Source organism: Equus quagga, chromosome 1 (genome assembly GCF_021613505.1).
Source record: "Equus quagga isolate Etosha38 chromosome 1, UCLA_HA_Equagga_1.0, whole genome shotgun sequence".
Classification (NCBI taxonomy): domain Eukaryota; kingdom Metazoa; phylum Chordata; class Mammalia; order Perissodactyla; family Equidae; genus Equus; species Equus quagga.
The window spans coordinates 127,005,862-127,033,554 of record NC_060267.1 but is presented as its reverse complement, the minus strand read 5'-3'; the positions used below and the strand labels follow the sequence as shown (position 1 = coordinate 127,033,554).

The following is a 27,693-nucleotide window of genomic DNA, read 5'->3' as shown; positions in this document are numbered from 1 at the left end:
AATGGACTTACTCTAGAGCATGGCTCTCACTCCTAAGGCTGGTCTTTCTGGGGTCTCAATTGAATGCCCAGGTAGTCAATGAAGTCCTTCCTCTCAGGCTACATCAGAACTCCCACATCTCCCAGCTCTGGTAACTTTGTTTGGCTCTTGGCTCCACAGTGGCCACTTTCTGCAAGGCCTCAAGGAGTCTTGCCCTGCTTATGCACATCAAATCCTCAATGACCTCCATGCATATTTCTCGGTGCCCTCTCATGCATCTCTCTTTTCTTCAGCACCCACTCTGCTAATTCTAGCTACCGCAAAGCCTCAACCCACAAACTCTGCCTCCTTTGTTCATTGAAATCACCACCCAAAGCTTGGCTCCACCTCCTTACACTCTGGTCCAGTGAATGCACTCCTAGGCAGAAAACCAAGGTGAATACAAGTCTTACCTCAAGTGTTTACCTTCTTTCCAAGATAAAAGTCCTGCACTGTCTTTTAGATAATTCCCAAAAAGAGTTGCCTCATACATTTTATCTAATTTTATAGTTCTTCACGAAAGGAGGTCAAGACTAGTACCAGATACTTAACTGTGGATGGCAGGAGAAGCCCTTAATTCTCTAAAATTACTGCTCTTGAAGACTAAAATGCTTTAATGTCTCTTTTCACTACTATCACCAACACCTGAACTTTCCAAATGATCCCATTTCTCTGATCACCCACTGCGATACAGTACATTACATATGAATGATAGATAATACTTATCAAATGAATTACTCAGGCTTCCTGTTCTTACTCCTCTTCCATGTTCTTGCATATCTGATTGCCAGCTAATGTCTCTACCCCCAAAAGAGAGGAGGCCAGATGAAGAGAGAGGGGAAGCTCAAGTTATAATTTTTCTTTTCAAAAGCTGTGAAGATCAATTGGGTACAAGAACAGTTTTACAGTGAGGTTTGGAGATAACAGGAAAATTTCAATTGGTCTAACTCACCAGCTTCTATTGGCATCACCATGACCAACCCTTCCCCAGATGTAATTATGTATTAGTTGTACCTTATACCTAATCAGTAAGTTACACTCATTCACAATGAACCACATCTGTCTCTGTGATAGAATCTGACCTCAGCTCATCAAAGAGCTTATCGAGATCAACGATACTGGCTTCCAAATGCATCTGATTGGCAATAAACTTTCTTTGTACCATTTTTAGCTTCTAAATGTTTGAATAAAGGTGAACCCAGAGCTATCTGAACTCTCAGAAAGGAGTCTCAACTTAAAATTAAGTACTGCTTCTTTTTGGAAGCGGGAGAGTGTATACATTTAGGAATGTTCAAGGATTACTCTGTTTCTCTTTCAACTTTTTCTTTGTTGATTTTATCTTAAAGGCAAAATACAATACCTGGCTAGGGCTTTAACTACAGATCAACAATCAAAACAGCCTGCAGCTAAGTACATCATTCTTCAAAGATGACCTCAGAAAAGAGAAGGTGTCTCCCAACTTGTCACAAATTAAATAGGCTTAAGAGAAGCAAACATGAACAGCACTGAGGATGGGGCACGGGGAAGGGGAGATTAAGATCTGTTAGATGCTCCCTTTCCATTTTGCTGCAATGTTTCCAAATGGTTCATGTAGCTACATGACGAAAGTGGCAGAATTTTTCCTTATGCTTATCAATCCCTCTGCACATTATAGTATATTACAACTTCACCTCAAGTTTATTTTTACCATGCGTATTTGACAATCCGTCTATGGTGGAGAACTTAAATGATCACTTTCCAAAGCAAGGAGACAAAAGCTGACACTTTGCGTCAGCAGACACCTTGAAAAAGCAGCAACTTTGAGAAATGGATGGATGGATAACACAACCAGTAGGTTCCTTCTTTCTTTATTTGTTCAACATGTTTCTGTTGAGTGCTACCAGGCTAGGGTACAGAGGTGAATAAGTTAGAAGCAGTCTCATTATGAAACTAAAAGTTTACCAGTGTGAGAATGGAGGACTCAAGATAGGCAAAGACGTCTAATGTGTCACCTAGAGAACATAACCTAAATGAGTTACCTAACAACTTAACATGGCCGCTGCCTGCTGTTCTATGCATGCTAGGTAAGAAGAGAAAAGTCCTACAACCTCTCTGGGACGTACTTTGAAGACCAAACAGATTTTGGTCATGACCATTCTCTATAAATCCCTATTTATACCCTCCAAATGCAAGAAGGAATCAGGAGGTGTCACTAACACAAATCTCCCAAAAGAACTCAATAATACCATCCAAACAGATAAAATTGTCTTATGCTTGTTTTTGCCCTTTTTCAAGTTGTTTACAGAAGACCTAAATCAGATGCAAATTCACCATGTTTCCCTTCAAGGGCACATCATAAAAGCTACTAGTGTACATTTTTTTGGCATATAAAATTACATTTGCTAAATCTTTTGTCTCTTTTGCAACACAATTCTATTTTCATCTAGAAACTGCATGTTATCATAGATGCCAATCTATCAGGTAAAAAAAGTAAGAGAAAACAAACATTTATTGCATAATCACAAGGTATATTACATATCATCATTCAATGGAAGGCAAAGTTAGCAGGTATCGGCCATGCAACTTGACTGACCATGTAACTGACATGCCCTTTCTGCTGCAAGTCCAACACATGGAATCAGCTATCCACAAGAAAGCCCTGGGTGGAGGGTAAATAGATTACGGGCCTAAATTGCAAAAGATTTATCGTTTCCAAGCATCCCTGATTCTGCCCGAAGAGTTGTTCCAGCCTGTGCATGACAGCTGTCTGTAATGGAGACAGAGAGCCCTTTCTTTTTAAGAATAAGATTTACCTTTTGTTTTTTCTGCTCTTCCCCAAAACTCTTCCTGTCTCGGATTTATCACTCACACAATAAACATCTTATTGCTTTCTGTCTTTAGGACTTTTGTACCCATAGGTAACATGGAAACTTGTTTTGGGTTCACAAAAGAAATGATTTGCAAGCTTTCATCTGTAACATAAAAATATAGCCGTGATTAGTTAATTACAATGATAATGATTAGATACTGACTTGTGCCAGGAACTGTGTTAGGCTCTTTTCATTCATTACCTCATTTAATCCTCACAATTCCCATTCGACTTAGATTACTTCCTGTAGTGCCTTTAAGCACTTTCATATAGAATTCCATCCACCTGTGTCAAGCATACACAGAAGTTGGCAATATAGGGACAGGCAAAGGGATAAGAGTCTGTCCAGCTGGGAAAAAACAATCACAATCCTCATTCAGACTTACCCATTTTAGAAAGAGGCCAATGAAGCTCTTAATTATGATTATGGAAGCAATATCTGCTCACTGCACCCCATATGAGAATTACGGCAAAGAATTTTTAAAATCATATATTATTCTATCACTGAGAGAGAAACATTGATAATGTGTTGATACTTCCCAGGTTTATTTATATGTGTGCCTTCACTTTTTGCTGTTTGTTGATTTATTTAAGCCAAATATTGATCATATAGCAATGCAATTTTGTATGCTTTCTCTGAAAATTATATTGTAAATATTTTCCCATGTCACTGAATACAATTTTTAAAAGATTTTCAAATGCTACCTTATGTACCATAATTTATTTAACAATTCTCCAGTTTACTGACAGATTACCTAATAGAATATTTAATTGTCATATAAATGCCATAATACACGATTATAATAATTAATTTTGTCTGCATCTCTATTTCCTTCTGAAAGATTTCTGGAAATGATATTACTGGATCAGAAAAAACAAAAGCTTCCTTTTTCCCCGGGAGGCTCTCTCTATGCATGATTTCACCACAAAAGAATTTCCCATCTCCAGGTTTAAGTAGTAGTATCATTATAACTAACACTTGTCAACCAGCTGAAAATGACTTTGTTTTGCATGTTTTAGATATTTATCTAATGGTATCATATTGCATTCTTCAGCAACTTTCTTTTTAAAATTTCACTCAACATAGTATTTTCTAGATTTATCTCAATATATGTTGTTCTCGTTCATTCTTTCTGCTTTCTGAAAACGATCTCTTGTATTAATATTTCATAATATTTATTCATTAGCCATTGGTGGATATTTATATTTTCTTGAATTACAAAAAGAAGTGCTGTTGTAGGTATCTTGTACACATCTCCTTGGGCATATAGTCACGGGAGATGCACATGTCTTCATCTTTTCTAGATGATGCCATGCTGTATTCCACAGTGGCACCAGTTTGTCCCATGTTGAGAATCCCCACTTTCTACAACTTCACCAACCTTCAGTATTATTAGATTTTTAAATTTATTTTGCCAATTGGATGAATGTAAAAAGCTATGTTATGGTTATCTTAATTTACATTTCCTGATTACTTTTGAGGTTGTACAGTTTTTCATCCATAAATTGGCCATTTCTATTACTTCTCCAATTTATATTTGTTCACGATCCTATCCATTTTTTTACTCATTTTTATTTCTGATTATTAACATTAACTCTTTGTATATTTCATGTTACTGTCTGCTGTTAAGTATGTTGCATACCTTGCAGAATGTCGCCTTGATTAACAATTTCCTGGTAAAATAACTCTTGTTTTTTGAAATATAAATTTCATAATATATATTTTTTTGTCAAAGTTTATGTAGCAAAAATTTAGATTTATGACACCAAAACTCAGTACAAAAACGAGCAAAATGATATACAGGAAAATCTTCAAGAAATTTTCCGAATATGTTCCATAGAATGTCCGAATCATGTGTAGATATTTTGAAAAGCATGCTGAGTGTCAACATAAGGGGTATGCATTTCAGACATTGTTGGTGCTAAAGGGCCATCATAGCATCAGTGTGAGCCACACTCTGCTGCTGAGCACTTGAAATGAAAACATCACCACAGTGCCTTTCACATTTAGCTTTTCTTTTTTGCTTATTGTTGGAAAGAGTTGAAAAAATTTTGAAAATAATTGTGGAAAAGGAAGCAAAGCAAGTTAGGAAAGTAACTACATACAAAGCAAGTATTTAACAACAACATTAATTGCTAGGTGATCAAGGATACAATTTTTAAAGTATTTTAAATCTGGATATGTTAGTTTATGGCTCAACTATGGGCGTTTTACTGTGTTTTACTTACATTTCAGGAAATTGGTTGGAAGGTTGGGTTGACATGCAACACATTATCATTTTTTCTCATTTAAAATAATGGGAAATTGTGTCCTGGAAACCATTATTGGGTGAACCATGGGCTCATTAGGAATAAATTAGTAACATCAAACATGGAGTGTCTATATTTTTTCCCAGCATGTTCCTTATCTTCTACTCTTTGACTTCCTGTTCTTTCTTTATCTATTTTTATACATTTTCTCCTTTAATTCCAGCAACAAGGTAGCGAGTATGACCTGACTTTATAGATGAGAGTTCTGAAATTCAGGGAGGTTTGTAGTTGACTGTATTAGTTTCCTGTCTGTGGCTCCTGTAACAAATTATCACAAACTTGATGCTTAAAACAACAGAAATTTATACTCTCACAGTTCTGGAGGCCAGAAATCCAAAATCCAGACATTGGCAGAACCACGTTCCCTCCAGAGGCTCTAGGAGAAATTCCACTCCTTTCTTTGTCCAGCTTCTGGTGGTTTCCAGTATTCCATGGCTGGAGGTGACATCACTCAAGTGCCCCCGAGGTCATATCACCTTCTCCTCTTCTGTGTGTCTCAAACTCCTGTGGTCCATCTCTTATAAGGATACTTGTGAAAGGAATTAGGGCTTCCTGGGATAACCCAGGATGTTTTTCTCATCTCAAGATCCTTAACTTAATCACATCTGCAAGGACCATTTTTCTGAACAAGGTCATATTCACGTGTTCCAGTAATTTATCATGGATACATTTTTTTTTGAAGAAGAAGATTAGCCCTGAGCTAACATCTGTTGCCAATCCTCATCCGTGCCCATCTTCCTCTACTTTATATGTGGGATGCCTACCACAGCATGGCTTGCCAAGCAGTGCCATGTCCGCACCCAGGATCCGAATCGGCAAACCCAGGGCTGCCAAAGCGGAACATGTGCAATTAACTGCTGCACCATCGGGAGGGCCCCCAACATGGATACTATTTTAAGGACCATGTTCCAGCTTGAAGTACTAGATCAAGGTCCCACAGCAGGACATGGTGTAGGCAAGTTTAGACATAAGACTCGCAGACTCCAGAGTTCACGTTTCTCTGCCCATGCGCTGCCTTCCATCAGATGGTGCGACCTGCTATCTTTGTCCCTCCTCACACCTCATCCTCCTCTCAGTCTGCCCTACCTCAAAGTGAAGTCAGCATTCTGCTCCCCCAACTCCAGGGCCCTTTTCAGAGAGAGTCTGAAAAGGCTAAGCTTCCCACTAGCAAATTCCATCATGCATTCTTGGCTTGCTTTCTAATACCCAGTCAGCTTCCTGAGTCTAGTTCAAGAACCACACATAGCACCAAGCTAACCTTGCTGGAAAGAACTATTACCTCTTTCCCACTCATACTGATTTCTCAAAAGTCCCCATAAGTCTGTAGCATGACAAAAGAGAAAATTCTAAATATCATCTTCTTTCTTTTTTCTGGACTTGCTATCTACTCTTAGGGAATGAAAAGGGACAGGAAAAAGAAACCATGCTATGTCTCCTCAACTGTTCTAAAACACTCAATCTGAAGGTTAGTCAAAGATACATCACTTTTTGCAAGAGATTGCTTGATCTGGAGTCCATAGAGAAAATAACGTTTCTGCCTGCCTACCATGTGGGCCAGTAAGGTTCTGCAAGGTGCCCTCCTGCACACATACTTTCTCCTCAATCTAGGAACTGGCATTTACAGAGACCCTGGAATGCAATCTAACCTCTCTTTTCACAATCTACTTAGAGTTAACATTACATTATTTCACATAAAATATAGAAACCTTGTCATTACATGGGCCTATTTGCAAATCCCTCCGCATTCAAGCTGCCATTTCAATTACGTCTATATGCATTATAAACCCCACAAGATGATGTTATTAGTTTTACTTGGACATATGTATTTTAAAGAAATTAAGAGGAAAAAACTGGGCTTTTATATTTACCTTATATTTATGATTTCTAATGTTCTTCATTCTTACCTGAGGATCTGAGTTGCCATCTATTATTCCCTTTTATCCTGAAGAACTCCTTTTAGCATTTCATGTAGTATAGCTTGGTCTGCTGGCAGTAAATCCTATCAGTATTTCTTTATCTGAAAGCAACTTTATCTTGCCTCCATTCTCCAAGTATAGTTTCAGTGGATATGGAATTCTGGATTGATAGTTTCTTTTCCACTCAGCATGTTAAAGATATTGCTCCACTGTCTTCTAGTTTTTATGGTTTTTGAAAGTAGGCTGGCAGTCGTTAGAAATACAGTTCCCTTGTATATGCTATGCTGTTTTTCTCTGGCTACTTTCAAGATTGTGTCTTGGATTTTCAGCAGGTTGATTATCATGTGCCTCAGCATTTTGAATATGTAAATATATCTCTTTCCCCAAATTTGGGAAGTTTGGGGCCATTATTTCTTCAAAATCTTTTATGCCCCATTCTCTATCTCCTTTCCTTCTGAGGCACCAACTATCTGTATGCTCAAATTTTTGCTATTATCCCATAGAAGCTTGAGACTCTGGTTGTTTTTGTTGTTGTTGTTGTTGATCTTTTTTCTCTGTTCTTCATAGAAAAATTTTATATTGATTTATCTTCAAATTCACTGACTGCTTGTAATCTGCCGTGTGGATGCATGTTCCAAGGGTCAGCCAGTGATTTGGGTAGAATTTATAGTAAGAATTTGTGGTTCCCCCTTTCTGGTTCTCTCTTTTCTGAGATTCCCCTCTCACTTTCCAATAGCTACAGTCACCCCAAATTCTGTCTTCTGGTTCTTCTGGCCAGAAAACCTGTGGGTTTCCCATTGGAGTTTCAGCTACCCTATGTGGCAATGAATATAGTTTGACCTCAGCATGGGAAACTTAACCCATGCCAATCCCATCTTCCAGGTGTCAACTCACCTCCAGAATCTACCTGCCTTAGTTCACTCTACAGATCCTTCAGGGAATTGTTTCTGTTTTTGTTTTGTTTCTTTATTTTGGCCAGAGTTTATAGTCGTTATCTGTGGAACTTTACTTGGCTATATGGGAAGCAGAAATAACTATTCTTTATGTTTTAACTTTGTCATGGTGTTTGCATCAGTCATGATGGGTCCAGTAATGCTGGATGAGCAAATAACTCCCAAACCTTAGTGGCTTAAAAAAAAGACAAAGGTTGTTTCCTGACTTATGACACATGTCCATTTCCCAGATTAACAAGAGCTCACGTCATCATCACTCAAGGACACAAGCTGGTGACCTTAATTATCTACTTATCATCCAGGCAGGGGTAAAAGAGAAACATGATGAATAAGGCACTCGCTTCCAATGCTTTTGCCTAGAACTAACATACATCACTTCAGTTCACATTTCATTCATCTACAGTAAATCACATGGCCTTGCTTCAATTCAGCGGGGTGAGGAACCGTACCCATTCTATGTGCCCAGTAAGAGGAGAACTAAAATACGCACAAATAACCTGAACGGCTACCATAGTGTCCTTTGTCATATAGATTTTTTCACTTTCACAAGGTCAAATCTTCATTTCTTCCCTTTATGATATCTATGTATTGCGTCTTGTATAAAAAGATCTCCATCCCAAGATTATAAAATGTCTCATTTTTTTCTCTAGTGTATTTAAATTTTTGATAAAAAGCTGTTTAGCTCTGTAGCATAACTGGAGATATTTGTGTGTATGTGTGTGTGTGGTAATGTGTCTAACATATTTTCTAGGTAGATAGCCAAGTGTCCCATTCACTGAAAGCCTACCTCATCCACGCTCTAATTTAATATTCCACCCTATCAATAACTACAATTTTATGTATATATGAATCTGCTTTTGTACTCCTCATTCTAACAAATGATGTCTTTGTCTGGTATTTAGCCTCACTGTATAAATGTTTTCATTTTTTAGGCAAATACCTCACCATGGTTTTTCCTTTAAAATAAGTCTTCTCCATACATTTTTGCTTTTTTTTTAAACATTGGCACCTGAGCTAACATCTTGTTGCCAATCTTCTTTTTTTCCTTCTTCTTCTCCCCAAAGCCCCCCAGTACATAGTTGTATAGTTGTATATTCTAGTTGTAAGTCCTTCTGTTGTGCTATGTGGGATGCCACCTCAGCATGGCTTGATGAGTGGTGCCATGTCCACGCCCAGAATCCAAACCAGCAAAACCCTGGGCTGCTGAAGGAGAGCATGCAAACTTAATCACTTAGCCATGGGGCCAGCCCCCATACATTTTTTTTTTAAATAATTCTAAAGTATTGTTTTTCCCTTCCAAAATCTAGAAGATGCTTATAAGGTCCCTTAAGAAATTCTGTTGGAATTTTGATTGTGATAGTATAGATTTTAAACAGATTGTGTCTTCCCACTAGGGAACATGGCACTTCTCCCCATTTATTTAAGTTTCTTTTAAGCTGTTTGGTAGAGTTCAATATTTTTTATATAGTTACTATGTGGTCCATGTTAGTTTACTTGTGAATTGTACATTTTTGTGGTTCTTATAAATATACAAGAACTCTATCGATATTTTAAGGGAATCTTACATATAGCTACCTTACTGAACTCTTATCAGTTTTAATTGCTTATTAGCTGAGTTTGGAACAGATAATTATCTTTTTAAATAGTACTAGTTTATCTCTTCTTTCCAATATTTATGCCTCATATTTAATCTTATTAACTTATTACATTGACTGTGATCATATTGTATAATGGTTAGTACAATGTTGAAATAGTTACAATAATAGCAAGCACACATCTCATTTGTAGCAGTAAGGGAATATTTTCAATGTTAACATTAAATAATGTACCTTGCTGTAGGTTTCTGATAGATAGCTTGTAATGTGCTGTGTAAGTTCATCCTATTCCTAACTTATTGAATGAGTACTGTTTCCTGTGTTTTTTAATAGAAAAGGGAAGTCTATACGTATTAATCATTACTCTTAATTTCTACAGATTGATTTTATTACTCTCCTTTAATAATGAAAGCTCTAATAATGAAAGGCTACCAATTTTCTGCTAAATACAGCTTTGGCCATTTAAAATGTGAATACATAGAGTTCTCATTTGTCTAACAGTTTATTATACTAGGCTTTCTTTCCTATTTGAACCTAGAGCTCTTTAGAATTTTTTGGTTTTTGTTGTTGGTATTGCTGTTTTTCAAGTTGTTAAGCTTTGCATTTAAACTTTTTTCATTAATTTTTAGTTTCATATCATTGTAGGCAGAGCACGTAGCCTATGAACATTTTATATTTCATAATCTAATATGGTTTTCTTTGAGGTATAATATATGATCAATTTTTTTCTAAATGTTTCATGGCTCCTTTAAAAGTTTGCTTTTTATTTCTAGAGAACAAAGTTCAATAAATATTTTTTAAATAGCTTTATTAGATTATTAAAGCACTCTACGTATTCTGTGTTCATCTGACCTATGGAGGATCAATAAAAGTATATTAAAGTCTCATATAACAATTATGTTTCTATCAATTTTTCCTTATATTTCTAACAGCCTTTGTTTGAGGCTGTTATCAAGACGATGAAAATTCAGGATTGTCTTATTGTCATAGTAAAGTCTAACTATTTGAAAGAAAATATAACCTTCTTGATCACATTTAATATTACAGTCTTTGATTCTATTTCGTCAAAATATTGCTGAAATAACTTTTTGTTTTATTTTGCTTTTGCCTGATAAATCTTGTCCATCCATTTCTTTTTTAATCTTAACAAGTCGCTTTGTTTTATGTATCTCTCTGCTCAGTAACCCATGGTTAGATTTTACTTTTTAGCTGAAATAGAGTCTTTGTATTTTAATAACTAGTTTAATGATTATTTTTTAATGAGATTCAGCTTCACAAAATGCTCTCACATTCATAGTTGCTCTTCTAAGCATTTAAGGTACATGGGAAATGTCATTCCTATTTTACATGTAAGAAAATTTGAAATCAAATAGGTTAAATATAACTCTCAAAGTCTTTCAGGTAATATGTGGCAGTGGTTAGACTTAATCAAAGGATGCTAACACTAAAACCATGGCTTTTTATAAATATATAATATACTCTTACTGAACGTCAATATTCAGATGGACTATTTGTTCAAATTATCTGCCCTTTTTTCCAATAGGGGAGTTTACACTATTTACTTGTGTTGGCATAAGTGATATGTTGGCTGTACCTCTGTGATCTTACTTTATGCTTTATGTATTTTATGTTTCACTGTTAATTCCTGTACTTGGCGATTTCGATCAGGCTGCACATTCTTTTATTTCCCCATTGATTTGGAAGTCATCCATCCTTCTTTAATTTCTAATAGTAATACCTGGCATACCAAAAAGAATATTAATATTTGTTGAATGGATAAGTAAACTTTAAAACTTCCAAATACTTGAAATCATTGAGTGCACCCTTAGAAAAATGAGGATTTATCACAGTTTTATTTCTGGACCCCGTAAATATGATCTTGGGTTTTATTATTACTTATTATAAAATATTAAATACTTATTAAAGTTTTATTTTATGTTACATATTTTGTCTGTCAAAAGTATAGTTTTACATTTGCATTCAGTGTTATAATTAAAGTTACAATTGTTTAAATCTCACTTTAAGTTGAATCGGTTTCATTATTAATGGTCAGTCTCTCAATACCATTCACTTCTCTGTTACTGAATTCTGAAGTTCGATTTTTCTCTCAGTTACCTGGACCAGTGTTCCTAAATCTTAGTGGATGTAAGAATCTCCTAGAGAGACTGTTAACACACAGATTGCTGAATTCCATCCCCAGGGATTTTGCTTCAAGAGGTCTGGGGTGAACCTGAGAATCTGTACTTCCAACTAGTTTCCAAATAATGCTAATGTTACTGACCCTGAACCTCACTTTGCATAGCACTGACCTGGGCTGTATCCTTAAACCATTTCCCTAGGAAAGAAGCGTTATGTTTTCTTTTCTCTTATATACTGAGAATCTGTTACTGTTACTTTTACAAATGAAAGACAACTTGACTATATTTACCTTTCTTGGGTACATTCTCCCAAACTGTTCTAAGCAAATTTTTGTAGATTTTATAGCAATAGCTGCTATCATATAGTGTGACGGGGGAAAAAAAAAGGCCAGTCTGATTTTTGCTCCTTTGTAAGGCACTGTTTTCTTTGCCTGTGAGCTTGAAAGATTATTTTCTTTATTCTTGTAATTAAAACAATATTGTTGAAATGGTATGGCACCTTTTTCACTAATGTTGCCTGGAGTATGGAAAGCCCTTTCAATTTGCATACCAACGCTTTTTTGCTTTTATTTTAGCTCAGAAGAGCTTTTATTAATTTTTGATTACTACTGGTATTCCAAATGTTTCTGCCTCAAGAACATCTATAATTTTTACACTATGTCTAGTGTTTAAGTCTATGATATCTGTCTTTGATATTTTTAATCTTTATTTCATTAATTTCATTTTTATTGTCCTTTTCTTCTTCACTTTGACAAAACATCAATTTTTCTTCTACATTAGTGATATATTTTTTTAAATGCTGATTTCTCTTCATCTTCTAATGGAGATTTTAATTCTGTTATGCTATTCCACTTTCTTTACCATGTTTTCTTGACTAACCTGTCTCCTTTTCCAAACCATCCTACTTTTTTTTTAGTCTTAGTTTATTCTCTCATTTCACTTTCTGCTTTCTGAGGTTATTGAGGATGCCAAACTTCTAAAAGTTCTTTCATGTTCCTGTGGCAAATCATCCTGAAAAGTCAACTGTTACTCTGAATCTCTGAGATTCTGTTCCTTTCTTCTTGTCTACCATAATTTTTTATCTTTAGTTTATCATGAAAGAGGCCGTTTGCCAAAAAAGATGATGATTGTCTTTACCTGTGTATGACTGAATCCCCCACAGCTGGAATGCTAAGTTGGTTTGCAGAACTTATATCCCAATTCCCAACCTCTAACAGGTTTTCCATCTAGTGGAGCTCCTCTGGTTGATGTAGAATCTTCTAGCACCACTGCCCAGATCTGTGTCCAACCTGAATATGAAAAACAACATTCCCCAGGGCCCCCTTTACCTTCAACATAGCTATGGTGCCTTAACTATGACAGACATTGACAAATACATTTCCAAAAAAAATATTGCCCCAAGTAGTAGGCAGACTAATGACCACCAAAGATGTCTACACCCTAATCCCTAGAATCTGTGAACATGTTAGGTTACATGGCAAAGGAGAATGAAGGGAGCAAATGGAATTAAGGCTGCTAATCATCTGACCTTAAAATAGAAAGAGCATCCACTAGTATTCAGGTGGACCCAGTGTAATCACAAGGGTCCTTAAATTTGAAGGGAGAGAGTTAGAGGAGTCATGCAAAAAAAGTCATGCAGAGTGATACAATATGAGAAAGACTCGACTGGCCATTGCTGGCTTTGAACATGGAAGAGAGCCACAAGCCAGGGAATGCAGGCAACTTCTAGAAGCTGGAAAAGGCAAGGCAATGGATTCTCCTCTAGAGACTCCAGAAAGAAATTCAGCCCACCTGAAGCCTTGCTTTTATCCCAATGAAATCCATTTCAGATTTCTGACCTCCAGAACTTTAAAATAATAGATCTGTGTTGTTGTGATCTACTAGGTTGTTCATTGTAGCAACCATAGGAAACTAATACAAAACCGGTAATACACGACTATCTCTTTGACCAACTACTATTTGCATTCTCTACATGAATGTAGAAAAAGAAATCTGCATTCATACTGGTGCTTCATAAAAAGTACCTACATCGTGTAGGAATTGTCACTCACTTTTGTAGTCTCTGCATGAACTAGGGGAAAGATAGCAGCCAAAGGATTAAAGGTCTTTCCTCCTCTGGCCATAGCACAAAGAAACCATCAGTTGAAATCGTTCACTCTCGCTCCAACAGACTTCTAGTTAGTAGAATCCTCTACAGGAATTTAGAATAGGTTGACAAGAAGAACTAATTTTCAGTGATAGTAACTTTATATATCTTTATATATACACATATGTTCTTTTTTTTTTTTAAGATTGGCACCTGAGCTAACGTTTGTTGCTAATCTGTTCTTTTCTTCTTCTTCTCCCCAAAGCCCCCCAGTACATAATTGTACATAGTTGTATATTCTAGTTGTAGGTCCCTCTAGTTCTGCTACATGGGATGCCACCTCAGCACGGCTTGATGAGTGGCACTAGGTCCACACCCAGTATCCACACTTGGCCATGGGGCCAGCCTTATCTTCTTGAGAATTTTTATAACAAATTGGGAGCAGTTAGATTAGAGGATACTATCCAGGCATCAATTTAATTTCACGTATTCTTCAATCTCTTCTTGGGTACTGATCCTCCTAACTCATTCCTCTGTGAGTGAAAGCAAACTTAAGAAATTATACCTTTATATAAAGTGAGCATGTTTTTCTAACTATAAGAATCCTTTTTATTTTAAATAGGTAGAACTATGACCTATCTATTTTAATTTTGTGCAGCACTATTTTTCCTGGGGAAGGAGTAAAAGACCCCCTATCTGGATAGGAGGCTAGTAGGAGCAAGATTTCCATCTGTTTCCATTTGCCCAAGTAGATATTTCTCTACTCACTGGTCTCAGGAAATCACTGTGTTTACCTAAGATTTAACTCAAGAGGCTAAAGTCCTGGGCAAATATTAAGAGGGAATTGACAAAGGCATATTAAGTTCTAAGGAAAAAACTATACTTACCTAAAAGAAACACATTATCACAGAGTTAACACAGCACTACTTTCTGCCTTGCCACTACTGAAGGCACATGGCAGCCAAAATTCTTCACTTGCCCTTGCCCTGCAAACTTTCTGCACAGCAGATAAAGGGCCAAAGCACAACCGGGTTAAAGGAATAGCATAAACCCATTCATCCATATGTTCTAGATCTTAGGCCATCAGGCTTCTCACTGTTCCTACTATAAGAAACACCTTTTGCTTGCATGCTGAACACAACTGTTCTGGATGCATGGTTCTTTAGCTGAACCAGAGCAGAATGGGGAGAAAGGCCCTCAACTATTAGTCTGCAACTGGACCTAACATTCCACCATTAAAACCATCAGACAAGAAAAAGACTTTGTATTTCCAGGAGGATTAAGTCAAAACATAGATTGACGTAGAAGGAGAGCCATTAGTCTTTGTCAGATAAGTATGATTACGTGATGGGATTGCTTATAGAAGTGCAAAGAATACTGAGGAAACTAATCAGGTTAATTTGGGAAGGACTAGAAAAAAAAACTGTGAACCATAAGGCCATGGGTAGGGAACACTAAGATGCTGAATTTCCTCTGGGCGTGATCCTGTCCTGGTAGAGGTAACTGGCGGGCTCCTTGGAATACAGATATTCTCTTAGCAGTGTCAGACAATGTGGACCCAACATGAAAGAAAATGAAAAGCATCATAACTCTTTAAAAACAAACAAATATTTTCATTTTTAAGGGAGCCTATGAAACAAGCAGTTGAGAGCCTAGGCTCTGAAGTCAAACCACGAAGGTTCAAATCCTGGCCTTGCCCCTCACAGAAATGCTATGTAACTTCTTTATGCCTCATTTCCTGCATCTATAAACTGGGGATAATACTGTTACCTCACTAGCTACTTTGGGAACATCAGCTATGATAATACATGTAAAGCTCCTAGCACAGCTCCTACCCCTAATAAGAGTTGAATATAACTCCTGCTGCTGCTGCTAGGGAGAGGCTGCAAAGCATTCTGGATAAGAACAGGGACTGGAACACACTGTCCAGACTCTGCCATTTAATAGATGTATGATCTTAGGCAACTTATTTGCCCTCTCTGTACCTTACTTTCCTCATCTGTAAAATAAGTGCAATAATAATAAGCAAATCAGGGTTATATTGAGGATTAAATGAGTTAATGGTTGTAAAATGCTTAGAAGAGTGTCAGGCCCATAATGTGTTTGATAAATAAATTATTCAGCTCTCTTCAGTTTTAAAACTGTGATCAAGGAAAACCACAGGCTCTGTAATTGTACTCTGGGGGGGTCCACGTGGTAGAGTGGAAATATGGAAGGTAGGGCCCAGCTCCACCCTCTATTCAAACAGAGTAACTACTTTACATATTGAGCTTTTGGGCAAGACTTTGTTAGAGCAAAGATTTTCTTTTTAAAAGGAAAAAAAAAAAATGGGAAGAAGGCAGGAGAAAAGGAAAGAAAGAAAGAAACTATGGTTCTCTACTCTTGTGCCCTCATATAAAATGTCTATATCAGCCCAATTTTTAAAAAACATTGAATGTTTTTATGTACATTATCTACAGGATTTAACCAGATCATTTTGAGTTTCCTTCTAGATACAAAATTCTCAGTTTGTCTCTTAAAGAGGTAAATTTCAGTAAATTCAAATTTTAAAGACAAAACTTCCCAACCTCCTTTAGGGTATACAAAAGTCTCAATAATTCTAATTTAACATGCAAATCATGAATATTCACCACAGCCAAGTGAATAATAAGTCACCCCTGAGTTCAAGTGCTTGCCATGCAAAATTGCCTGTTTCCTAGAACATTCAGAAATCTGTTTTTAAATTGCATTTTATTATTTTTGCTGTTGTGATGGTTGCTCTTCAAAGAAACTTGGAAAATGTGTCATGTTCAGCACTAAGGAGATAAAGGAGAAATGAGGAAAGCAAAATATGGTGCCATTAACAAAAGGAAAGAGAGTCCATGGATCAGTGGGCTGGGCTCTGGAAGACATTTTTTAAATGTCACCAGATAAAATTTATGATATAATAGGGAATGTTCCTTAGTCATTCTGAGTATTGTTATCTACATGAATAATAAATCAAAAGGCTCTTTATCCATTTATGGCTGAACATTATGACCTTAGACAGGTTTGGGATGTGATTTACTCCACTGATAGCAATGAAACTGAAACCCAGTGAAAATATCACTGGATTGGCCCCATGTTCTGGAAAATCAATGAGGCTTGGGAGAACAAACATTTTGAGGGGAGAGTACAAAAAAATGCAAAGATTTATGGCATCATTAAATCAGTGAACTCATTAAGGTTTTTCTTTCTTTTTTCTTTGAGGAAGATTAGCCCTGAGCTAACATCAGCCGCCAATCCTCCTCTTTTTGCTGAGGAAGATTGGTCCTGAGCTAACATCTATGCCCATTTTCCTTTATTTTATATGTGGGATGCCTGCCACAGCATGGCTTGATAAACAGGGCATAGGTCCACGCCTGGGGTCCAAACTGGCAAACCCTGGGCCACCAAAATGGAGCACAGAAACTTAACTGCTATGCCACTAGGCCAGCCCCAAGATTTCTTTTAAATAACCACCCTTCAGTCTTTGCTACAAAGAAAACCCAAGGATATTCAAGCTTAATAGGGTTGTCTAGTTCATAATTTGGTGGAGAGACATCATGTATTTGCCCCCAAATTCGATTGAATCATTAATACTTTTACCTTTAAAGATGCTTGCATTGTGATTCTATTTATGTAAAATTTAAAATATGCAAAACTTATTATGATCAGAAATACATACATTGATAAAATTATGAAGAAATGCAAGGAAAAGATTATTGCAAAGTACAGGATAGAAACTACCTCCAATGTGGTTAGAGAGAGGATTAAGATCAGAGGGGTTTTCAGGGGACTCCTGAGGCACTGGAAATACTCTATGGCTTGACCTGGGGAAACCTTGATTTATAATTATTCATTAAACTGCACATATATGTCTTATGCACTTTGCTTATATTAATTATATTTCACGGTTTTATTTAAATAGGATATTCTACTCTGAGATGACTCACCAGTCTGTTATATAGGTTATACTTACACTAAAAACATATTCATTGTTTATCTGAAATTCAAATTTAACTGCACATCCTTAGTTTTACCTGGCAACCTCCACAAATCAGAATAGCACAGGTCAATTACAAATACTCATTAAAAAAAAAAGCCAAAATAAACCAGAAATAGAGCCAGCCCTGATGGCCTAGTGATTAAAGTTGGGCACACTCCACTTTGGTGGCCTGGGTTCGGTTCCTGGGCACAGAAGCACACCACTTGTCTGTCAGAAGGCATGCTGTGGCAGCAGCTGTCACAGAAGAATTAGAAGAACTTACTACTATACACAATATCTACTGGGGCTTTGAAGGGGAAGAAGAAAAATAGGAAGAAGCTTGGCACACATGTTAGGGGTTAGTGTAGGGCAAATCTTCCCCTGCAAAAAAATAAGAAGAAAAATAATAAACCACAAATACAGTGCATTCTTAGAAGTCTAGTCATTTCTGTTTTACATTCTATTAATATGATAAATTTGTATTTCATGGTTTGTGACCCTCCTCCTCATCCATCCAGGGACTATTTTTGCAGGCTACATGGATGCAAATCATAATTTGCTTATAGGAAGGCAAAGAAGCTGACCTTTATAAATACAACCATGCCTAAGAAAGGAGAGCTTCAAGTCAAAAACAAATCTGAAAAAATTTTTAGTTTGTTCTTTTTGTTAAGCAATGATTTGCCTTTTATTAAGTGCATTTGTTTGCACAGGAAAGGAAAAGACAATCAAATAGGTAAAATGGATGCTATCCCGCTCCCTTATACACGAAGAATTACACATCTGTCTAACAATACTAACCACTTTGAAAGATAATTATGGATCAATGCTTTAAAAAATATCTTGAATTGCCTGCAGAAATGGCAAGGAGAATTCAATTAAATTATTTGTAAAAGCCAGAGTCTTTTTTTCCTATCCATCTGCTTCTTGAAATGGGATGACCTTTCAAATACTGCTTGCCGTTCTCAAGGCAAACTCTAAATAAAGAAGTGGAGTGTGTGTTTTTTTTTCCCTCTCCTCCAGGTTCAGCATAGATAGAGCATTTGTACTGACTTTCTATACCACTCAAAAGAATGCAGATTTGGCTTCCAGAACAGAAAAGAAGCATTTTAGGAATGTCAATCAGGCTCCGTGCCAGGCCTCAGTCATGACATTTGCCTTCTATCAGAAAGGTGTGCTGCTTCTGAGATAAGTGTCTGGGAACAAGCTTCATGAAGTAATTTACTCCCGGGAGAAAAACTGGAAACCTCTCCTCTGAACAAATGGGATAAAGTACACATGTTAGTGAGGAGTCCTTTGTTAAGCTGCCTGTGGCAGGAGAGCTCATTCAAAAGAGCAGCTATTTAAGTAACAATAGACTCAAAACAGACCTTCCAAAGGCCCCTCCACAGGCCTTCTATTATCAACTATCAGCTTGTACTATGAGACTGTTAATAGCTGTGCTTTCTTCACTGAGTCTATACACTCCTTACTTTGTTTACTGTTCCCCTTGCCCCTGTCAATTTTTAAAACATTTCCAGTTTGGTCTTTCCTGTCTTATTTTTTTTAATCAAGATGTTCTTAAAAGATTCAATGCATTTTTCTTGATAAAAGTACAGCGAACATATTTCAAAAAGTTCAAAAAAGATAGAAAAATATAAAAGATAATCTATTACTACATCACTCAGAGAAAACTACAGCTAACAGACTGGTGTGTATACATCCATTCATTTTAATGCATAAATATATCACAAAATTGGATCATACTATATAACAACTAGAATCTATCACACTGATCAATTGTCTTATGCATATCTTTCTATGCCATAAGTGGAAATCTACATAATCATATGTAAATTTTCACTATAACTTTGTAATATTGTACGTGTGTCTGTGTGTGTAGACAGTTGAAATGTGACATAACTTTTAAATGGATTTACTTAAATGCTCAACATAAATTTTAAATGGATTTACTTAAATGCTCAACTACTTATGAATACGGAGATCTACAGTTTTTTTTGTTATTATAAACAAACCTATAATGAATATCCATATACACACCTTTGCAATTATTTCCTCAGCATTACTTTCTAGAATTAGTATGGCTGCATAGATTAAGATTATCAAAGTAGTTAAGTTAATACTGCCAAACTGGCCTCTAGAAACTTTACCAAGTGATGTATGCACTCTATACAATACCTTACACTCTGTATAGTATTGAGAAGTATCCATTTTTTGGACATTTGCCAGTCTGAGCAAAATCTCATTTTTGCTCTAATTATCATTGCTTTCATAATTAATGAGGCTAAAAGTTTTATTGGTGTTTTATTAAGTTTTTTGTTGCCATAACTGGTTTATAACATTATATAAATTTCAAGCGTACATCATTATATTTCAAATTCTGTGTAGATTACATCATGTTCACCCCTGTCACCCTCCTCCATTGCCCCTTCCCCTCTGGTCAGAGACCAATCCAATCTCTGTCTCTATGTGATTGTTTGTTGTTGTTTTTATCTTCTATTTATGAGTGACAGCATACGGTATTTGACTTTCTCCCTCTGACTTATTTCACTTAGCATAATGTCCTCTGGGTCCATCCATGTTGTCATAAATGGCAAGATTTCATAGTTTTTTATGGGTGAAAAGTATTCCATTGTGTATATATACCACAATTTCTTTATGCATTCATTCCAAGTCTTAGCTATTGCAAATAATGCTGCAATGATCATAGGGGTGCATATATCTTCACACATTCATGTTTTCATGTTCTTTGGATAAATACCCAGCAGTGGAATAGCTGGATCGTATGGCAGTTTTATTCTTAATTTTTTGAGGAATCTCCATACTGTTTTCCATACCAGCTGCACCAGTTTGCACTCCCACCAGCAGTGTATGAGGGTCCCCTTTTCTCCACATCCTCTCCAACACTTGTTATTTCCTGCCTTGTTAATTATAGCCATTCTGACAGGCATGAGGTGATATCTCATTATAGTTTTGATCTGCATTTCTCTGATAATTAATGACGTTGAACATTTTTTCATATGTCTGTTGGCCATCTATATATTTTCTTTGGAGAAGTGTCTGTTCAGATCTTTTGCCCATTTTTTAATTAGATTGTTAGATTTTTGTTGTTGAGATGTATGAGTTCTTTGTATATTTTGGATTTTAACCTCTTATCAGATATATGGTTTGAAAATATTGCAGCTGAGTTAGGCCAGTCCCAGGCATGGGAGTACCCAATTGTTTCAGGCTTTGGAAGGTGAGGCCAAATGTGGCTATGAGCCCTATGTGGCTGCTTGAAAAGCACAAGTCTGCTGTAGCTGACAAGCCCCACTGCCCACAAGGCCACACACCCTGTCAACATAGTCTTGCCCCATGCATGTGCCCCAATCCACTGAAGCAGACCCAGTCGCCTCACTACAGAGGTCTCACACACTCCACCAAGACAGGCTCACCCCTCATGCGCACCCTGCCCCATAGAGGTGGACCCAATCACCAAGCTGCAGTTTCCAGGCACCCTGCCTATGTTGGGCCCACAAGTTGTCTGAGAGCTTGCTGTTCTTGCAGTCCCTTGGGTGGGCTGCCTTCTCTGGCTGAGCTGGATTAAATTGGTGCTCTAGTGGGTGGGGCAGATCCTTGTGCTAACAGGCCAGGGGAAGAATTCCAAAGGTATCTGCCAGCATCTGTGTCAGCACACTTGTACTGGGTCACAATGATGGCTGCAGCCAATGTCTCAGTCCCTAGGGAGCTCTCACCTCTCACCAAGATGCGCTCAGAGCCTTTCAAGTGAGTCTCTTTTCACCAAAGAACTGTGTACCTTTCTTTCTGGTGATTTTAGGTTGTTTTCCAAAATGGGTGAATTGTGCATGGGCCCTCTAAGAGCAGGCTTTTTTCCCCTTATGTCCCATTCTTTTCTGGGGGTATTCCCCATTGTAGTTAATAGCTGGCAAAGCCAGATAGTATGACACTTGTCTTGGTTGTGCTGAGTCCAAAAGCTGCTTATAGTAACACTCCTCACTTGGATCCCCCAATCCTCCAGGGAAGGCTGCATACCTTAGCATTGCTCCCAGCTTGCCATGAGGCACTACAGCTTGATAATGGCTTTTTCCTTTCCAGAAAGGAATTTCTGCTTCTTCCACCTCAGTCACCATTGTCCCTTATTGTGGGGGTTCTCTTTATCCAGTTTTCAGTTCTTTCTCAGGGGTAATTGTTCCAAGAGTAGTTGTAAATTTGTTGTGTCTGTGGGAGGAGGTGAGTTCAGAGTCTGCCAATGTCACCATCTTGACACCACCTCCTATTGGTGTTTTATATCTCCTCCTTTGTAAATTACCATTCAAACATTGTGCCCCTTTGATTTTTTCTGTTGAGGAAGATTGTCACTGAGCTAACATCTGTGCTAGTCTTCCTCTATTTTTTGTATGTGGGACGCCACCACAGCATGGCTTGATGAGCAGTGTGTAGGTCCGTGCCCAATATCTGAACCCATGAACCCCAGGCTGCCAAAGCAGAGGCTGTGAAGTTAACAACTATGCCACCAGGCTGGCCCCCTGCTCATTTTTTAATGAGGTCCAAGCATTATCTTAAAATATAATATCATGAGGATTGAAGATGAATACATACACATATAAAATCACAAAAAATGGTACAGAGAATAATCACTTTAATTTAAAAATAGTATATACTCAGCATTACAAATTAAACAAAACACATACATATGTATGTTAACAAATAGATTCTGCTTAACAAATTAAGCAAAAACAGACATACACACACACATATAAAATAAATCAATACTCTCCCCCAGCCCGATTCTCAATTCCCAGCTGGGAGTTCCTGGTCTTCTAATATTTGTATTGTTTAATGTTGTACATTTATATCTTTAATTTATCTGAAATTTATATTTTTTATTTCATGGTGAGAAATAGGGGTCTATAATTTACAACTTACAAATGAAAAGCCAGCTTTTACAATATCATTTTTCACATAAGCATCCATTTCCCAGTGAATTAAAAAGCCACTTTTACTAAGTATTTAGCTCACTATTAGGTATTTGGATCTGTTTCTGACTCTTTTTTCTATTCCATTGATCAGTTTTTCTCCTGGTAAATGGTAATTTCTCATGGTAAATTTTTCTCATGTAAAACATACAGTTTTAGTAACAGAAATTTTATATTAAGGTTTAATGTCTAGAAGGAAGAGTAAAATAAAAGCCTGTTGCCATTCTGACTGGAATTCCATTAACACATGTATTATTTTAGAAAGGAATGACATTTTATAATAACAGGAAATATTATGGAATATAGTATGACTATTTCTCTTGTTAAATTTATTACTAAGGATTTTATATATTTTGTTACATAAATGAGATTTTTTTTATTGCTATGTAACTGGTTATTGAAGGTATAAAGAAACTTTGATTTTTGTATATTTACCTTGTGGCCATCCAGCCTACTGTTTTCTTAGTAATAGTCTATAATAGTCAAGTTTTCTAGGAATATATTCACATCATCTCAAAATGAAAATAACTTTGATTTTTTCCAATATTTATATTGCTTAATTTTATTGTTTAATTACATCATGTAGAACCCACAACACAATTCTATGTAACAGTGTCGACAGCAAAATATCCCTCTGCATGTTGTCTGGTCTTAATAGGAATAGCTTTCATATTTCACAGTTTAATGTAATGTGAGCCTCCCCCCCTCCCCCAGATTAATGGCCATCTGGAATTTCAGGTAACCTTATTTTGAAATGGGTGTCTTTTCAGATGTAATTAGTTAAGATGAGGTCATAGTGGATTAGGATGGGCCCTAATCCAATGAGTGGTATCCTCTTAGGAGGAGGAAATAGAGACCCAGACAGACACACAGGGAGAACTCCATGTGATGACAAAGGCAGAGACTGGAGTGATGTGTCTACCGCCAAGGAATGCCAGCAACGACTAGAAGCTGGGAAGAGGCAAGGAAGGATCATCCCGTAGATCTTTCAGAGAGAGCATGAGCCTGTTGGCAACTTGGTTTCAGACCCCTAGCATCCAGAACTGTGAGAGAAAAAATTTCTGTTGTTTTAATTCAACCAGTTCAGGAATTTGTAATGGCAGTCCTAGGAAACTAAAACAGCATGTATTGATAAAATCATATCATTTTTATCTTTTAATATGCTGATGTGATGAATGGTGTGCATAAATTTCCAATTCTGAACCAGCTTATAAGTTTTGAAATAAATCTTATTTCAAACATTTTATTATATTTTCATAAGTAGATGGATTTAAGTCGCTATTTTTTAAACTATATATTTCTATATACAAAAATGAAATTGGTATAAAATATCTCTTTACAGCTACATATAACAGGTTTTGATATAAAGTTATGCTAGATTTGTACAATTACTTGAGGCCCCTTCCCTCTTTCTTTATAGTTATGAATTGTTTGATAACCATAGAGAGTACTTATTTTTGAAGCTTAGATTTAATTTGGTTGTAAAACCATCTGGGCTTGGTGCCTTTTTTAATGGTACGTTTTTATGAATCTTCCACTTTCCTTTATGATTATTGGTATAAAAATGTTTTACTTTTCTTATGTGAATATCGATAATGTATACATTCATAAAGAATCACCATTTCTTCTAGATTTTCAAATGAATGGCTATAGAATTTTTTAAAAAATCTAGTCGTACCAGTATTGGTTGGTAGCGTTGGCCAGGAAGCTAGAAGAGTATACATTTTTTTCCTCCCCCACTACTACATGTGGACTGAATCAAAATAATACAATCCTCAAAGAAAGAGAAGACCCATTCTTGAGTCAGGGGTATAGAAGTAGCTCTTATCCCTGGCTAGAACCTCTAAACAAACTAGTAGGGAATGTTTTCATCTGAATCATCAGGACTGTGTCACAATAAAACCTAGATGGTTGGTCCTCCAGTCATTTGATACTTTCCTGGAGTCTTAGCAAAACTATGAAGAAAAATTTTTGACATTTCCATTGAGCTACAGTAAAGCCCTCATTTTTTGAAACATTTGACAAAATAAGAAAAGAATTATTCTTCCCTCACACCTGCACACATTTTAAAATATCTCCAACTTTTTAAGAAACAATTTTCTCTGCAACTCTCCCAGACTTCATACTCATATCCTTTTATTCATAGCAGATGGAGGGAATGAGAGTAACATATTTGCTCTAAAATCATTAGTGTTGCATCAGCACTTCCAAATTAAATGGCATTTCAAGGGGTTATTGTTACGTGGATCAAGAGTTTGCTCTAGGCACAAAGAGACATAAAAACAACTTTGAAATTTTATTTTTGCAATTAGCTTTTACAACTTAATTTCTTCAACATCATTCTAGCTGGATTTTAAACACAAATCAAAAGAGAGAAGAGAGTGCTCTGATTCACCCAAGGGTCAGACTGTTCACTGGCCAGTCCTCTGATAATTTATTATGGCTGCTTCTTAAAAACAATGTTCTCAAAACGGACCACCAACTGCTGGGTTATCTGGAAGACTGCGAAAATATTCTTACCTCTCAGATATCAGCCTGCCCTTTAGCCTCCTGAAACACCCAAAAGTAAACTATTTAGGCAGTGAGTTTCAGACGACTGTCCCTCTGTACAAGAGCTAAACAATCCCTGGCTTAAGAATGAACCATGAGTGTCAATCCATGAGTGTTTCTTTAGCACATACTATATTAAGTCCACTGCAGAATTTCTTTTTTTAAGTTTAAGATGCTACACACAAATGCAATCATGCGTAAACATAAGAGCAACCACAGAGAATGATATCAGATAGCAATAGTCATACTTTATATTTCTATACTGCATTACAATTTTCAAACTACTTTCATGACACTTTTCCTATTTTATCCTCACAGTAAATCTGTAACGAACGCAGGATAAAAGAGGAAGGAGACACACACATAGAACTCTAGAGATGAAAGTGACATTAAAGATCATCAATAACCTTCTTTTACAGGTAAGAAAATGGAGACCAAAGGGCAATGAGGACCTTTGGCTTCTTGCACAGTTGGGCTGCAAGGCTAATAAAGTGAAGGCTTGGTCACCACAGGAGTTAGAACCAAGAGTCACAAAAATAACACAAGAAAGAGAAACATTATGGGAGTAAAGGACACTAATTCTGATTTAATGTATTTTTTTTTAAAAGCAATTCTATTGGATTAAACTTTGAAATTCAATGTTGGCCTCTAAAGACCACTTGGGTATGGTGGTTTTAGGCCATTACTAGATCTCTTAGACAGAAATACAATTTTGATACTCATAGTTTCCAGTTAATACGTGCAAGCCTTTAAAGAACATATTCATGTGGTTGTAAATGGTATACACATATGAACACAAAAACTTAAAATTCTCTATATAACTGCTGAAAGGAGCCTAAACATTCTATAGCTCAATTAAAAAGCTACTTGTGCATTTCCTGAACACTCACCCTCAATCTATCCTCTACACTCACAGCTCAGGAAGTCCTAACTGATTATCTTAATACTGTGACCTCTCTATTATACAATAAGATTTGAAAATAATCTTTCCTTTAAATGAGAATATATTAGAAGCATATATTTTCTGTTACAGCATTCTCAAAAATATATCCCAATAATGCATAGGCCAGTGTCCTATCTTTTATTCAATAGACAATAGCCATTTTCCATGACTCAGTCCAGAATTTCTTTGAAAATCTGCATCTGGGATATCATCATAATTCTAATAAGAGACTGCATTATAGAAAAGCACAAAACCAAAAACATTAAAAGTGGAATCATTATTTTAAAAAGAAGAAATTCAAAGCAATGGTGAAAGACTGTATCAGGGTTAGAGGACAAATCTCTGTGTTAGAATAAACAATTTATTGTCAGAACACACAATAATAACCTCAACATTTTCAAACTGTTTTTTGTCACCTTTTAAACGTCTGGGAATAGAGAATGTAAAACACTATGTCTGACGCACCATGGAAAGTTTTATGATTCTCCTCAAAAAAGGAAGAACAAATATCTCTATTTCCATTCCAGATCTGCACAATATATTCTTGCATCCCATTTGCTCTGATTCATTTACATTTTGCTGAATTCTGTTTTTGTCCATTCTCATCATTCAAAAGATAAAAAAAAAAAAGAATCAACAACAAAAAGCCCTCAAAAGATGCTTTCAGATGAAATTGCAAAGAAAATAAGTACATGAATTAGTGGAGCAGCATCCAAGTTGATACAAACGTGGCAGTGACATCTTTTCTCATCTTGTCCGAGAATTAATTGCACTGCTGAAATCAGACACCCAACCTGCTCCATGCAACAGGAGCCCAAGCCGGAAGCAAACTCTCTGAATAACAACACTGCCTTCTGATTCTTTTCACACAGATATATTTTTGACATTTCCTTCAATAGTCTACCCAGTTGCAGTGTGACTATGACAAAACACTTCTGAAGGCATGACTGGCACATCTGTGGTGAGTGGCAGGGAACGGAAACAGGCAACAAGTCCCTTTAGTGGCACCAAAAAGCCCACAGGCAATCTGCAAAACTTTTACATAAATGCTCTAAGAAACGGATATAAAAAATGGAAACCGTGATGACAATTTTAATCACTTGACAGGCAATTCTATGATCTACTATAACTTTATAATGGCAAGGCCTCTGACACACAAGAGACTGACAGGCATATATTCTCTCTGCCTCTCAGTCTCTTTAAATGTTTATATGAAGGTTTTACACATGGATGGAGATGACCTTAACATAGTATTTATTTAATCTATCCAAGGACAAATTATAAATGCTAAATTTGACTACAATGGAATTTTCTTGGTGATTTTTAATTCAACTCAAATTACCTCTCTGGGCTCTAGAACCTTCTCCCAGACCCCGGG

At 36.5% G+C, this 27,693-nt stretch overlaps 1 protein-coding gene across 3 annotated transcripts in view; it reads right to left on the bottom strand.

The window, feature by feature from the left end:
• The window catches only part of FHIT (fragile histidine triad diadenosine triphosphatase), a 1,344,516-nt gene that overhangs the window by 871,753 nt on the left and 445,070 nt on the right, over nt 1–27,693 (bottom strand). The window lies entirely within an intron of this gene.